Raw genomic sequence first — 15,669 nt, forward strand, 5'->3', positions numbered from 1 at the left:
TGTTACATTGTATTTCTATTTCTGAATACCCTGCAGGCATGCGCACCACCAAAACCTTAGCTTCTGTCTATCACCATAGAGTTGGTCTCCTTGATGCACTGGACCCTCTGCTCCCTGCCTCCCTCCTTCGATAGAAGGAATAAAGTAACAGTGACTCTCTCTCCGATTCTCTTCTCCATATCTCCCTTCTTGTTTGGTTTGGCTTGTTCATTTATCTTGTTTGTTTATATTTCACATGTAAGTGAAATCATGCAGTGTCTGTCTCTGTCTGTATGACTTATTTAACTTAGCATATCCTCAAAATCCGTCCATGTTGTCAGTAATGATAAGATTTCATCCTTTTTGTGGCTGAGTAGTACTCCATTGCGTGTATGTGGATATGTGTATGTTTCACATCTTTATCCGTTGGTGGCATTTAGGCTGTTTCTGTGTCTCGGGTATTGTAAATAATGCCCATGTCTTGAAATACGTGCAGTTCCTTCTGCCTCCCCCGTCCCGTCCGCACCAACCCCCTCTCCCATCCCACACAGGGCGGATGGTGCCATAAGACACGTAGTCTCAGGACTCTTTCGGGTGCCAAACACAAACATAAAACAGACCCTGGCCCGGTTGCAGAATATGTAAAGTCGCAAAGGGGCCTGTCTTAGTGTAGCCCAGAGGATCTGACTCATCAAATCCCCTTATCACAGATGCAGCTGGGGATAAGGGAAGGTCTGCTTTCTTCCCGGGGAGACAGGCATGAAGACAGGCCCTGTGATTAGATAGGAAGGTAGCGGCTCATTGGGTTACAGAATAATTGCTATGTTCTTCTGACCTTGATAACTGAGATGTTTGCTTTCGAGACTGACCTGTGTGTCTGGAACAGGCCCGGGACCGTAGGCTCTGAAAGGAAGGGGTTTCTCGCTCTCTGCCGTGTCTTGTGGAAATCCCAACAAAATAGCAGGGGGACATTTTGGAGTTGGGGATGGGCCCTGGCGGAGAAGCCGATGAGAGAAGTGTATGTGTTGGACGTCTGCCCTCAGCCGGCTCCCGTTGTTGATTTATCTGTTTAAAAGCCATTTTTATTTCAGGCTCGCAAATGGCTCTTGAATGTGGGTGCGATTCGCTCTGTCTTGCAAATGTGTGGCTTTGTGGTTGCACATGAGAAAAGTCTGGAAGGGTGTGTGCGAAGCTATTAATAGGGGTTACCCATCAGGATGGTTGGAGTGGATGGCGGCGGACGTCAGGTTTTGCTTCACGTCCATATTTTCCTTTGTAGGAGAAGCCGTGCTCCTTTTGTGATAATAACAGGCATGGGGAAGCAGGGAGGGAGGGAGGAGATGGAGGGAGGGAGGAAGCAAAAAGAAATGGGAGGCGAAAAACCAAGTTTCAGAGGAGTTTTCTCCTACTCAAGGTGAGGAGGGCTTCAGGGAAGTGGGCTTTTATCAGCAGCTTCACCAGGAGCCTTTCCCTTCCCTGCCTTCTCCCCTGGGGGCGCACAGCACCCAGTGACAGCTCAGGACACCGCCAAGATCCAGGGGTCTGTCTGGGCAGAAGGGATGTGCTTCTGTCTCCTTCACACCCACGGAGACAGGGGCCGCGTTCTGGATGTCACAGTTCAGTGGCCCCGGACATGCCTGGATAGTCACAGGCCAAGCCAGGAGACATGGGCTGAAGGGCTTGGGGGACAAAGATCGTCTAGGCTGTGAAATCTGAGTCTCTTGAGCAGAGCAGCAGGAGTCTCTAGACTGTGACCCGACTGCTGAAGGAGGTTCACCCTGGCAGACCCCCTCTCCTTCCAGCCGATGCCCCTCTTACACACAGCATCCGGCCCCACCCACAAGGGGCCAGAAAATAAACAAGGGCTTCCCCGGTGGCTCAGATGGTAAACAGTCTGCCTGCAATGCAGGAGACCTGGTTTCTATCCCTGGGTCGAGAAGATCCCCTGGAGAAGGGAACGGCAACCCACTCCAGTATTCTTGCCCATGGACAGAGGAGCCTGGTGGGTTACAGTCCATGGGGTCGCAGAGTCAGACACAACTGAGCGACTAACACTTTTCACTTTCAAAAAGTTGAGCAAACAGAACACCTCCAAGCCCAGATTTGGTAAAACCACATACGAAACCCTGGACATTCCTTACAGTTCCAGAAGAACTCAGTGTTACTCCCAAGGCATCACAGAGAAGGCTGCTTGATACAGGCTTTCCATGTCAAGAAAGATGTGAAAAAAATGAAGGCAATGCCTGTGTGCCGTTCTTGGGGCCAAATGGTGCAAACTCAAGCTAGTTTGGAGGAAAAAAAAAATACAGGCAAGAAAAAAATTATGCTCCTTGGCGGGGACACCCTTCCTCCCTCTTGTGCATGAGTAAGGCAGCTCAGAGCCAGGAGAGAGGACCACTCGGGGCAGGCAGCCTGGCACGGGGCAGGAGCCGAGGGAGAGAGCTGGGTTAAGGAGCCCACGAGGCACCGCTTGGGGAGCGATCTGTGCCTAAGCGCTAGGCGTTTGGCTTCTGTGCCTTTTGCAGGAAAATAAAATAAAAAGCAGCAGCCACCTGGGTCTTGGCTGGCGCTCCCGGGACCAGCAGAGCCAGAGCAGTGAGCCGAAGCCTCGTGGCTCTGACGCCCAGCACCTGCCAGCCCCGCAGACTCTGCCAGAGCCATTTGGTACCAGCTTCAATCATATCGCAGTTCAGTATTTAAACAATGCGACAAGACGCCTTTGGAACCTGACCAGGGGCTGCTCAGGGCGGTAATTTTCCTTTTAGCGGCAGGAGCTGGGAATCTACAGTTTCCTGAAGATAGTACCACTCTGCCCTTCTCTCGAGAAGCCCAGCAAACAGGCAGTGCAGGGAGAGAAACCCACCCAGGCGAGCGGATGACGATGGAAGGGATCTCAGATCCTGACCAGATGACCAGAGACATGCCTTTGCCGCCGTGGTGAAATGGACCACTCTTCGGGACTGCAGTCCCCGTCTCCAAACTCCAAGTATGAGGACAATGAATTAGTGAGGGTGGTCAGCCTAGGTGCAGAGAGCCGGCGTGCTCAGCTGGCTTAGTTCTTAACCACATTTATTCAGGACCCTCTCTGACTGATTTCTAGCTAGCTTCCTTCTGTCCGAAACAGCTACAGCCAAAGGCATCGTGTGGACTCCCCTTAGCCTGTCTCTGACTTCTCCCTTGATTGCTCACTGAACTTCCTCCTCCCCACAAATGCAGAATGAGAACGCAGGGGCCAGGGATTCACCTCATGTGCAAAATAGGTGTCTGGACCTTATGCACGTCAGAGACTACACGTTGCCCAGTTCTGTGAAAGAAAGAAAATGGGATGGAGGGAGGAAGTTCCAGATTTTCTCAATTCCCCATTCTGGGCATTCATTCCTCTTTTGATATTTTTCCATACATTCTGCTAACTGACCACTGTTGGCCGGGTGATGGATAATGCCCTTCAAGCTACCATGTAAGTTGCAGTAATGTCACCAGGCTATTAACCTCTGGATATTTGCATTATTAGTCAATTTCCTAAGTTGGTTGGTGTTAAAGCCGCCACGGAGACTTTTTTCCATTTTGTGGGAGCCAGGAGTCTCATGGTATGAATTTCCCCCAGCATGGAGATAGGGTTGAAATAAATATTTCTCAATTTGCCCCAAAGGTTTTTGTTGGAAGGGAGCAGATGATCTGTACCACGTGCCTGGCGGGGAAGGAAGTAGTCCAGCAGTAGCCCTGTCATTCATGGGTTGAGTGCAGGGAGCATATTTTTAAACAAACCTAGCATCCATTCCTTCTGCAGAGGGGGACTTGGATCGGATCTTGTGGCATTGCCGTAGGGTCTGTATTAAAGTGGAAGCATTTTAGCTTTAGAAAAGCATTACAAGCCTCTTTTAAAAAATGAAATGTAAGCCCAGATAAAACATTCACGCTCTGTAATGGGAGATGATTGGCCAAAATCTAGGACAAAACCATTGACATACAAAAGCCAACTTGCATAATGAACACACAGGTTCATCACTAAGGTTGCTCACAAGGAAGCAGAAAGGAAGTGGGGCTGAGGAAGGTTGAACTTCAGGGAGAGAGAGATGGATATTGAAACAGAGAAACAGGGAGAGCTGGAGAGAGAACTGCAAACCCGACAAAATGGTCCCCTTCTGTGAATCTACAAATAGCCAGTGATGGTGATTATGTAACAGGGTGCTGGTGAGCAGCTGGCCAGATCCCAGGCACCAGCCCATGGCAGCCGCTGGCTGGATGAGCCTAGCATCTCACTACTCCACAGCATTATCCACACTCTACCTGTGGGCTCACGGTTCCCCTGGGTCGCGGTTTACTGGAACTCACCTGGGCAGCCAGGGCTCAGATCAAATACCAACTTGTGCTTATAAAGCCTGTTCTGCCCACCCATCTCCCACCCCTCTCTGTGCCCAGGGCTGGTGACAGCCTCACCGCCTTCCCGTCGGCCAGCCAGCACTTACTTCCTGCTGTTGTCCATATGATATTATTTGCATCAGTGGCTCATCACCCAGAGGACCCCCAAGCTCCTGGAAGGTGGGACTCTTGTCTTTTCTCATCTTCCCCAGCTTGGACCACAGAAAGAAGACAGATTCCAGAGTCAGAAGAATCTGGCTTCATACCTGCTACTTCCCAGCTCTCCGACTGTCAGCAAATTGATGTCCACTGTCTCTTAAAACTCTGAGCATCCTTCTGAGGGTGAAGGGGTGTGCTTGTGAAAGACAGACATCAGTATGTGTGTGTGTGCTCAGTTGTGTCTGACACTTCGAGACCCCCATGAACCGTAGCCCACCAGGCTCATCTGTCCATGGGATTGCCCAGGCAAGAATACTGGAGTGGGTTGTCACTTCCTCCTCCAGGGAATCTTCCCAACCCGGGGATTGGACCCACATCTCTTGTGTCTCCTGCATTGGCAGGTAGGTTCTTTACCAACTGAGCCACCTGGGAAACCCCAGACATCAGTATAGGACCAGGCAATTTCTAGCAGACTTCAGCATTTCAAGATGCTGATGGAAAAGATGTTTTGCAGGGGAGAAAACTCCTATGCAGAATAAATCATACCAATAAACCAAATTTTACCAAACACTTGATAATTTCCAGGCTTGATAATGAGCGTTTTACCACCTCATCCCATTGCCGGGCCTCTGTGACTTCATGAGACAAATACCCTTTCACCCCCATTTTGCTGAAAAGTAAACTGGGGCTCAGGGGAGTGCCTGCAGCCACACAGGCCCTCATATGATGGAAAAAGGCTTGACTTCACTCTGCCTCTCAGAGACCCAACTCCAGCCATCCAGGGCCTTCGTGAAGTCCAAGGGGTTTTTTAAGTAATGCTTTATATTTTTAAAAAGGCTGGGTCCTTGTTTAGCTAGGGCTTTAGGGACCAGAGTTCCCGAACCATGGCGCAGCTGGTGCGACAATGCCAGGTGTCTTAAATGATCAATGTGGGCCTGCGTAGGGTCCGTTCAGCCACAGCGATCAGTATTGATTGTCTAGACAGCCCCGTCGATTGGGTCAGGAGGGCCCTCTGTCTTCACGGACACCCTGGACTTGACAGCCTTTGACCTTTCCCCTCGCTCTGTCAGATTTCATCACCATCGTCCTTAGAACAAGGGAAACTGAGGCACCGACAGGCAGTCTCCTGGCAGGCGGCCGGGTTGAGAGGACAGTGGGGTAGGTCTGCTGTTGCAAAATCCAATCCAGGATTCACCATCGTAAAGGGTTAGCGGGCGGAAGGGTGGGGTGTGGACCCAGGATTCACCATCGTAAAGGGTTAGCGGGCGGAAGGGTGGGGTGTGGACACTGCCCGTGGAGCTTGTCGGCGTCCTAGGGAAGAAGGCTCTCTGTGAAGCCCGGCGTCTCCGCAGGCGGTGGTCTGATGGACAGTGTGGGGTGGTGCTTAGAGCACAAGAAGGGGACGCCAGCAGCCTGGGTCTGGCCCCGAGCTGTTTTCCCCCGAGCCATGTGTCCTTGGGACCAGACCGTAACCCACTGAGTCTGTTTCTTCGTATGAACATAATGGTTCAAACAATGATACCGACCTCAGTTTGTCCCGAAGGAGGCGTTTTCTGGGATGTGAAAACTTCGGGACTAACACCGGCAGAACTGGTGCTCTCCGTGCTCACCAGCCCTGGAAGGCTCGGTGAAGGCTGGCAGTTAGGGATGCTGAACCATTTCCCAGCAAGCTTGGACACGCGGTCGGTGCTCCTGTCTGTCGGTGCATTTCCCACCCATCAAAGTGGACAGAGAAAGCAACAAGTGTCGACCTAGTAACCCCCTCAGGGACCTGCAGGAGGCGGACGCCGTTGTTCCCTGGCTGCCAGGGGCTTTGTATGTGGTCTGCCTGGCCATGGAACAGCGAGACTGGGGGGGACTGGATGGTGGAGATGACACATCTACTCGGAAGGAGACCACAGGATCTCTGCCTGCCCCAGCCTGGCTTAGCTCAGATCGCCCCGTTCCACTGAGGCAGCTCAGCAGATCCGCGCCTTCCTGGTATATTTCTCTATGTGTAAATTATACGGTGCACCAGAGTAAGTGATCTGCCGGCCACGGTGCTGAGTCACGTGCTCACGTGAACTGTTACTGCTGTGTACCTTTGTCTTGCCCCACGTCTCATGCAAATGCCAGGGATGCAAAGATCAGGCACATGAAGGTCAGACCCCACAGTTACCTGAGCACAGTCCAGGGGCCAATTTCATGCACTATGTGTGAGCTCTGCTTGAAGACTTAATTCTGGAAAATGATTCAACATTGGCTAGACAACATTGTTCATACTATTTTTTTTAAGGTGAAGGGGCAGCTGTGGACACTGGCGTGTTTTAACGTCGTTGCTGGCTGACTCTGGCTGTGATAGTGCGAGTAGGGTTTTGTTTCTTCACTTCTCGTTTTTCAAGCAGGCGCAGGAACTGCGAGCATCCCACCATCACGTGGAAAGGTGCTGATGTGTTATTTCCAGTATGGCCCGAAAGCAGAAGTCCAGCCCGTGTCCTCACACTAGGGGACCTGGGCTGAGTCTCCCATCTAACCTCGGGACAGTCATCATGTCGCGGAGACCCCACGGCACCTGGCTCCAAAGCGAGGCCGTCAGGAAGGTCATGCCCTTCCCGCTCGGAGGGCCGAGCGTTTGTGGAAGGAGCGGGTGATGGGCAAGCCTTGGGGGGGTCAGAGTGACCCCAGCCTGAACCACAGAATTCCCCCACAATCACCAGACTCACCACACAGCTCTGGTTTATGATTCGGGGGAGGATTTCATCTCAGTGTGGGCTGGGGACATCTACTTTCTCTCTTCCACTCTCAAGTGGAAAAAGAGGGTCAGATGTTTGAGGATCCGTTTTTCAGACAAGTGGTTTGGATGGCAGGGGGGATGTGACTGACAGAGAAGACGAGGACATTGCAGGTTGTACGTGCGGCGCTCTTGCGTTCCAGGCACCGTCCGAAAGGCTTTCTCATGAAATAGCACGTTTAATCCTTCTAACCAGCCCTGTGACGCAGCTACTTTTCTCTGCTTCATGGAGCCAGAAGCTGAGGTATAGAAAGGCTGATTCTTTTCTGAGGGGGTGGGGGGGGTTATTGTTTGGGTTTCTCTGGTGACTTAGACAGTAAAGAATCTGCCTGCAATGTAGGAGACTCCAGGTTTGATCTCTAGCTCACAAAGATCCCCTGGAGAAGGGAATGGCTACCCACTCCAGTGTTCTTGCCTGGAGAATCCCATGGACAGAGGAGCCTGGCGGGCTACAGTCCATGGGGTCACACAGAGTCGGACACGACTAAGCATATACCTTGACTCACTTCATTTTTTTAAATTAAATAAAGTTGATGTGTAACAATATATAAGTTTAGGCATACAGTGTGTTACTTTGATGCACTTCTATATGGTAATATAATTGTGAATTGAACAATACCTGTCACATTACGTAATTATAGTACAATATTATTGTCTGTGTTCCTTATATCGTGCCTTAGATATAGTAGTCTTATTTTTCACTTTTTGAGGCAGCTCCATATTGTTTTCTATAGTGCTTGGACCAGTTTACATTCCCACCAGTGCATAGGGTTCTCTTCTCTCCACCTCATCAGTACTTGTTATTTCTAGCCTTTGGTTAGCCATTCTAACAGGCTTGTGGTAATGTCTCATTGCAGCTGTGATGTTCCCTTCCGTGGTGATTAGTGATGCTGAGCATCTTTTCATGTGTCTGTTGGCCAATTTTGATGTCCTCTTTGGAGAAATGTCTATTTAGATCTGCTCATTTTAAAATTCAGATTGTTCATTTTGTTGTTGTTATTGAGTTGACTGAGCTCTTTATATATTTTGACTATTAACTCTTTATTCAGTATATGGTTTACAAAAGTTTTCTTCCACAACAAGAGGTTGTCTTTTTATTCTGTGAATAGTTTCTATTGCTATGCTAAATGTTTTGAGTTTAATGTATCACATTTGTTTTGTTTTTCTTTTATTTGTGTTTTTGAAATTATGCTCCCCCCCACAAATTATTGCAAGACCAGTATCAATGACCAAAGTCACATAGTCTGCCCAAGGTCACACAGCTGGAAAATGCAGAATCAGGTTTTGAACCCATATAGGCTCAGCCCAGCGTGTAATCTCTATGTCATATTGAATATCAACGTTATCTGTGCAGACTGGCCTGCAGGCGATAAATATTAAAATGATGATGATGATAACTGTGCCGGCAATCATGTTGGCAGAGAATACAGGTTGAGAACTTACTGTATGCCAAGAACAGAGCCAGTGGCTTTACCGATGGAATCTCCCAGAAACTGGAGACTTCTCATTTCCTTCCTGTCTTTCATCCCACACATCCAGTTCCCCAGCAGATCTTACTCAATCTGCATCCTGACTCCTTGGGAACTGCCTACCTCTCCTAATCTCTGCTAGGAGGCCAAAGGCTATTCAGCTGATGAGGGGCTTGCCCTGTTATATGCACCATTATGGAGCTACACTAAACGTTGCCCTTTGCAGGCACTCAGCAAATGTGTATGCAGTGCATTAATGAAGTGCCTGGTTTCGTCATCATCACAGTCTGTGAGGGAGGTGCTCCTGTTGTCTCCACTGGGCCACAGGAGGCAGATTCAGGTTGGAAGGTGGCTTGCACAGGTCACACGGCGCTGAGGAGCGAGAGCAGACATTTGACACTTGAGTGCAGTCCTGCATGGGAGAGCTGGTCTCATTTCAGGGGAATTGACTCCTTCACAGGAGACCCTGTGCCAACACCAGAGCCAGCAGGCATGTGACTGGTCTTGACCAGTCATATGCAGCAATCCTAGACTTGGACTTGGTCATCAGGGAAACCAGGAAGCGACGAGAGGGGCCCCCGCGCCCAGGGTGTCTGTGCTGGAGCCCAGGGTCCAGGGTCCCCGGGGGCGGGGAAGCTCGTTTGGCCCCTGCGTCCCTAGGCAGGGCCAGGCAGTGGCCGTGAAGAGTTGGTCCTTTAAAGCGAGCCTTCCTTCCACTTCCCCTCCCTGTGTTTCATGCCCCATTCACGGTCCAGCTCCCCTCGAGGCCCCTCGAGGCCCCGTTTCCCTTTCGATAGATTCCTCTCTCTGCAGAAATCTCCCAGAGTCAGCTTCAATTGCTGATAACCAAGAGCCATGCCTGTAACAGCTCAGATTCGAAGGCATGGCTCATCCGGGGAGCCCCGAGGGTCTAAATCCTCCAGCTGCCATGCAACCCCTCCCAGTGACCCCCGTCCGCTTGAGGACCTCCCCTCCTGAAGCCTCGCTGACCCTCAGCGTGGACCTCAGAGAAAGCCAGGGCTGGCCCCTGGGAGGGGGCACCCCTGGGTCACAGAAACCCTCTCCCACAGGCCCCAGGGCAGGGGGTGCGGGGGGGCGGGAGGAGCATCCAGAGCTTCGTTCGTAGTCTGCAGGTTGGTTGGGCCGGAAGCCGCAGACCTCGCCTCTGCACTCTTGACCACCCTTTGCTGGACTCTCAGCGACTGAGCCCTCGCGTCTCGGCCGCCCTGTGCTGGCGGGAGCGGGCTGGGGCTTACTCATGAACAGCCTGGGGAGTGGGGACAGTTCACCTGCCCGCTGACTCCGGAGCTTCCGGGGACCAGCTCCCGGCCCTTGGCCGCGACCTTGTTTCTTTGGATGTTCTCCACAAGCCAGAGTGGATATTAGCTGTAATTACTCATTCTGCATGATCCAAAGGCCACTCTGTACGGAGCTGAGAACCTGCATTGTCTGCGGCGCTTAAATTACTGAATGTTGTGCCATCCATTCTGAATGAGCGCTCATTAATGAGCTGGTGGTTCTAGAAGCTCCTCTTTATTATCCAGAGGCCAAGCACCATCCAGGCAAATGCCTGGGAACCCCACTCGTGTGACCTTTGATCTATCATGGAAAGGGATGGAGAACAAAACTGGTTTATTAACTTTGCTTTTTCCTGACTGAAGGTGTGATAGACACAAAATAATCATTTAGTCTCTAGCTTACAAATGTGCTTCTGTCTTGAAACAAAAAATATATATATGATCCGGAGGGTGACCGCTCTCCTTCCCGTGGGTTCAATGTTTCAAACCTCTGCTTATCTCAGAATCTTAATACAGAAAACACCTTTGTTTTTCCTTCTCTCACTGACTCCTCTTTTCAAGTTGTCCCCAACTTTCGGAATTAAAAAGGCTAGTCCTGAGAATGAAATGGCAAAAAAAAAAAAAGAAAAGGAAAAAAAAGGGGCAAATAAACATTAAGGATCAAACATTTAAACCTATCACACCACTCAAATGATGACATGCCAAAAGAAGTCAGAGTTCAATTTAAAAAAGAAAAAGAATTTGGAATGGGAAGATGAAAAACAAAAAAGTCCCCACTCCCTGCCCACGTGTTATCACACAGTAATATTGCACGGTAACACGATACTGCCTCGCCCCAAGTCCGAGAGGTCTGACTGTGTCGTTAGCCGGCGACAATGTCAGCATTGCTCGTGGAGGGAGGGCTCACGTGGAAGGGGGAGGGCTCGATGCTTCCCGGCCTGACATTAATGTCTCTGCAAGGACGCTCTGCCAGGGTGCGACGGGTCACAACCAAATGGATTGCTCCCCAGTGGGCCGGACTCCAGTCAGATTGTCAGGTAAACACAGAAATATTCTGTCTTCGCCTGCCAAGCCTTGTCAAGTGTCTGTATTTGTTATTGCATCTTGGGCCCCACGAGGTTCCCACCCATATTTCTTTATAGAGAAAATGTAAACCATATGCTTTCGCCTTATTTCCACCGAATGTATCCAAGCACCGTTTGAGGCCAGACGTCGTCTTTTGCAAGGAGTCTTTTGAGTGGCAGGCATCAGCCTGCTAAGCTTCTTCTTTTTTTTTTCTTCCACATTTTGTTGTGACTCAAGTAGATTTGATGTTCTGTTACAAAAAAAAAAAAAAAAAATTAAAAAAGAGTCTTTGTTGGATCCCAAATAGGAAGAATTGGATTTTGATTGTCCTAAGTTGTTTTTGTCGTTAATAAATGCTGTTGTGGCCACATGCAAATGACGTCAGGGTCTCACACCCATTCCTGATATTCCTTTCTATGGATGTGCCTCAGAATCCTTCTCAACGCAGTATTCCTGGAAGTCCATACAAATCACCAGGCATCATTATCTGCCATGCCAGTGAGAGACATTTATTTGATGTTGGTCCACATGTATTTTTTTTTTTTTTTACTTTTTTTTCATTTTTTGGTTTCCCTTGTGGCTCAGCTGGTAAAGAATCTGCCTGCAATGTGGGAGACCTAGGTTTGATCCCTGGGCTGGGACGATCCCCTGGAGAAGCGAAAGGCTACCCCCTGCAGTATTCTGGCCTGGAGAATTCCACGGACTGTGTAGTCCATAGGGTTGCAGAGAGTCGGACACGACTGAGCGACTCTCACTTCCCTTCGTGTTCTTTAGAAGATTTACGCACTTATTTATTTTTGGCTGTGCTGGGTCTTCGCTGCTGCCCTTGGGCCACCTCTGGTTGCAGCGAGTGGGCCTGCTCTTGGTTGCGGTGGGTGAGCTTCTCCTTGCAGCGGCTTCTCTCGCTGTGTAGCACGGTGGTTGGGGTGCATGGGTTCAGTAGCTGTGTTGCATGGGCTTGCCAAGGAGTAGGTAGTTACTCCACGGCATGTGGGATCTTCCTGGACCAGAGATCGAACACATATCGCCTGCGCTGCCAGGCGGATTCTTAACCAGCAGACCACCAGGGAAGCCCTGCTTCTTTCTCATTTTTTAAGACTGAAGTATAGTTGATTTACAATGTTGTGTTAATTCCTGCTGTACAACAAAGTTATACGTATACATCCATTCTTTGTTTGTTTGTTTGTTTTCTTGTCATTATGGCTTATCACAGGATAGTGGATACAGTTCCCTGTGCAATAAAGTAGGACCTTGTTGTGTATCCATTCTCTTATAGAAAAGCCTACATCTGCTAACCCCAGCCTCCCACCCCTCCACTAACCCCCACTTCCTTGGCAACCGCCAGTCGGATCTCTGCATCCATGATCCTGTTGCTGTTTTGTAGATGGATTCACTTGGAGAGACACATTTTTAAAGACATGAGTGGGCATTGGGTTTGGATGGCAGCCTTTGGGGCAGACCTATTTCTCCAGGCATTAAAACTCCCGAGAAACAAAAAGTGAGACAGCTCCCCAAGGAAGAGGTGAGTGAGGGTCCAGCCCCAGCAGGGAGCACGGCGAAGGAGTTGCAGCCTGGGTCAGGCCTGAGAGCCCCCTGCTCCCCAAGTGGCACACCCTCGGGAAACTCAGGCAGGGCCTGCAACTCCCTGCCGCAATCCCACGCCAGGCTCTGAAGCTATCTGCAGCCCCGCTATTTATCCGCCTGGCGAGGCACAACACTTACTTATTAAAAACATATCTATCATGGTTAATGACTTGATTTTTCCCCTTTAATACAGTGCAACGACAGGTGTAAAGGGAAGGAGAGTCAGATGCTGCTGCAATATGCTTCCTGCTCTAAGACGTCTGAGCACATCCGCCTTCCTCCACGGTGCCGGTTGGGTGGGGGGTGGAGGGGTGCCGCCCACCCCCCTCGCTGCCCCCACCCCACCCTACCCCCGACATACACAGATTACACGCTTGTGTTGGATGGAAAATCGTACCATTTGCAGTTTCAGATAAAAGCATGTTCAAGTGCATATGGAAAGTACCATTAGGAGCAACTCCAGAGCGCCGAGTAAAATGGGTCATTAGGTTTTTGTTTGTTGGAGAGTGTCTCCCATCTGACAATGCCGAATGGTGCCACTTTGAGCAGCTTATGTTCCCAGTTACATTAAACAGACAAACAGATTGACTGTTTTGCATTTCTCATCTGACAACAGCTTGTCTTCATTTGCCGCACACGGGTGGCAGCGCTGAAAAGCACGGTGGATGGCTGCCGCCAAGGTCCTGGTTTTGAATAACAGCAGATGCCAACACCGAACTTCAAAATCAATCACTTCTTTTTCCTGAGTATGGATAAAAGGTCTAGGAGAGTGCCTGCAGGGGAATTTCTGCTGTTTACAGCGGAACACAGAGAAGCCACGTTCATTACCAAACTTTCTGCAAGAAATCACAAGCTTGGGGAATTTTAGCAAGGGAGGCGGTGGGGAAGAAGCGGGACCGCAGCGCTGCCAGGAGCGGGCAGCGTGATCTGAGAACACGCGATGTGATGGAGGCGATGACCGTATCAGTGGATCTGATTCTGGCGCAAGGTCTTAATACGCAGTGACAGAAAAGAGAAGTCGTTTTCACACCGGGCGCTTTTCTCGGTAACCAGCGGTCGGTGGGTTAATTGAAAGCTTTCTCCAAGAGGGAGGCAGTCCAAGGGGCCATTTCTTACTTGAAATCATAAAGTTAATGGCTTGATTTCAAGTCAGCCAGCATGTGATCCAGGATCTTTGGGTCTCCGACTGCCCAGCTGCTGAGGCCCCTGTAGTAATCCCACCATGGCCTCTCGCGGGTATCAGAGGGTGGACCACAGCCCCGGCTTAGCATCATCCCTGCGGCATTCAGGTGCCCTGTGAGCATGTGATGGATGTGAGTGGGAGATGGACCCCCGCCCCCAAAGTCTAGCCCCCTCCTATCTGCTCTGAGCCTCATCTGTTCTGTGAGAGGCAGGTAACCTTGGTGGCTCAAGTCCGGAACTTTGGCAGCGGACAAATCACAGCTCGGTCCTCAACTCTGCCCCTGAAAGGCTGTGAGAGGGAGCGGACGTGACCTCGCTTCTCTGAGCCAGTTTCCTCATCCACAACATAGGGAGAGTAGCGAAGCTTCCACGGTACAGCATCATTGCGGAGCTGAAACGTGATCAAGTGTATAAAAGCCGTAACAGCGCTCCTTACCCAGAACATCGTAAATGTTCAGTAATGGCTGGTAGGTGTGTGTGTAAAACTATATGCATTTTATTATATGTGGTTCATATGTGTGCATACACATACATATCATAAAATACATAATAGAATGTGTTACCTGTGAGCATGTGTATACACACTCGTATGTAATATACAATACAGTGCATATATATTGAATGTGTAAATACTTACACGTCTAAAGGTGAAATCTTCCCACAGTGACTACGTGAAGGTCTGAAATGCTATGGAGCCTCAGTCCTCTGGCCCTCCCCAGGAGGCCGGCAGGGGACACTCCCCTTGTCCTCCACCAGCCTCATCTCGTTCATTCTCTCAAATGGGAAGAGACTTTCTCCTTCCGTCTCATAACAGGCAGTCGGGCTCCGTCAAGGGTGCCCCGTCATCCTGAAAGCCGGCACCTGTGGACGTCCCGTGCGCACATGCTGCAGGGGGAGAGATGAAGTCCGGGCAGGGAGTAGTCGCTTCCCCGGCGTCTGGCTGGTCCATGGACCGGCGGGCGTGCAAACCCCGGCACGCTTCATGTCTGCATCCTCCCCAGGGATGGTGGTTCCCCCGTGGAGATGGGGAAATGGGGTCCTGTCACACCAGGCACCTATGGGACCCGTCCTCCTGAGAACCCAACTCACCTCTCCTGTAGTCTGGCCTCAGCTTTTTTTTTTGCCTCGGGGACCTGCCTTGTGACTGAGCACCTCTGGTTCCCGTTGCCCAAAAACCAACCCAAATACAAGCATTTGGATTTTTATCAAAGCTTGTGGCAGACCCTGCAGTTGAAGTCAAGTTTTTTTACTGACATGAAACTCAAGAGAGTTCTGAAAGGATCTCTTAAACAGAAACAAACCTCAGACTTCTGAGGTTCTGTCTGCCTTCTCAGAAAAAAAAAAAAAAAAGAATTTTCTTTTTTTAGGAATTCATTGAAATCCTAGGATAATCTTGAGTTGAGGATGAGTCTTTTTTTTTTTTTTTAAAGAAATGTCTTTAATTTTTAAAGCGTTTATTTTTTGGCCTTGCTGGGTGTCCATGGCTGCTTGAGGGCCCCCCTACTTGCGGCAAGTGGGGGCCACAGTCTTGTTTGTGTGGGCTTCTGCTTGCGGTGGCTTCTCTGCCTGCAGCTCCTGGGCCCTGGGGCACAGGGTCTCAGGACTTGTGGCTCCTGGGGCTTGGCTGCCCGAGGCATCTGGTCAGGGGTCTTCCCTGACCAGGGGTCAAACCCGTGTCCCCTGACTGGCAGGCGGATTCTTAAACCATTAGACCACCAGGAAATCTGAGGATGCAGCTTTTTAAGAGTTAACTCATTAATGTACAGATAGTCAACAGTCAATACATGTTGGCTGTTTTTAGCCT

At 50.1% G+C, this 15,669-nt stretch overlaps 1 protein-coding gene across 4 annotated transcripts in view; it reads left to right on the plus strand.

The window, feature by feature from the left end:
* MAF (MAF bZIP transcription factor) overlaps positions 1 to 15,669 on the plus strand; it is a 358,645-nt gene that overhangs the window by 258,024 nt on the left and 84,952 nt on the right. Inside the window, exon 1 of one of the 4 annotated variants that reach the window (XR_011482302.1) lies at positions 7,212 to 7,511. The exons of the other annotated variants lie outside the window; for them this stretch is intronic. The gene's annotated coding sequence lies outside the window, so the exon portion shown is untranslated. Of the gene's footprint in view, positions 1 to 7,211; positions 7,512 to 15,669 lie in introns of those variants that run through there. 4 annotated transcript variants of the gene reach the window in all.

This window comes from Odocoileus virginianus, chromosome 20, assembly GCF_023699985.2.
Source record: "Odocoileus virginianus isolate 20LAN1187 ecotype Illinois chromosome 20, Ovbor_1.2, whole genome shotgun sequence".
NCBI classification, from domain to species: domain Eukaryota; kingdom Metazoa; phylum Chordata; class Mammalia; order Artiodactyla; family Cervidae; genus Odocoileus; species Odocoileus virginianus.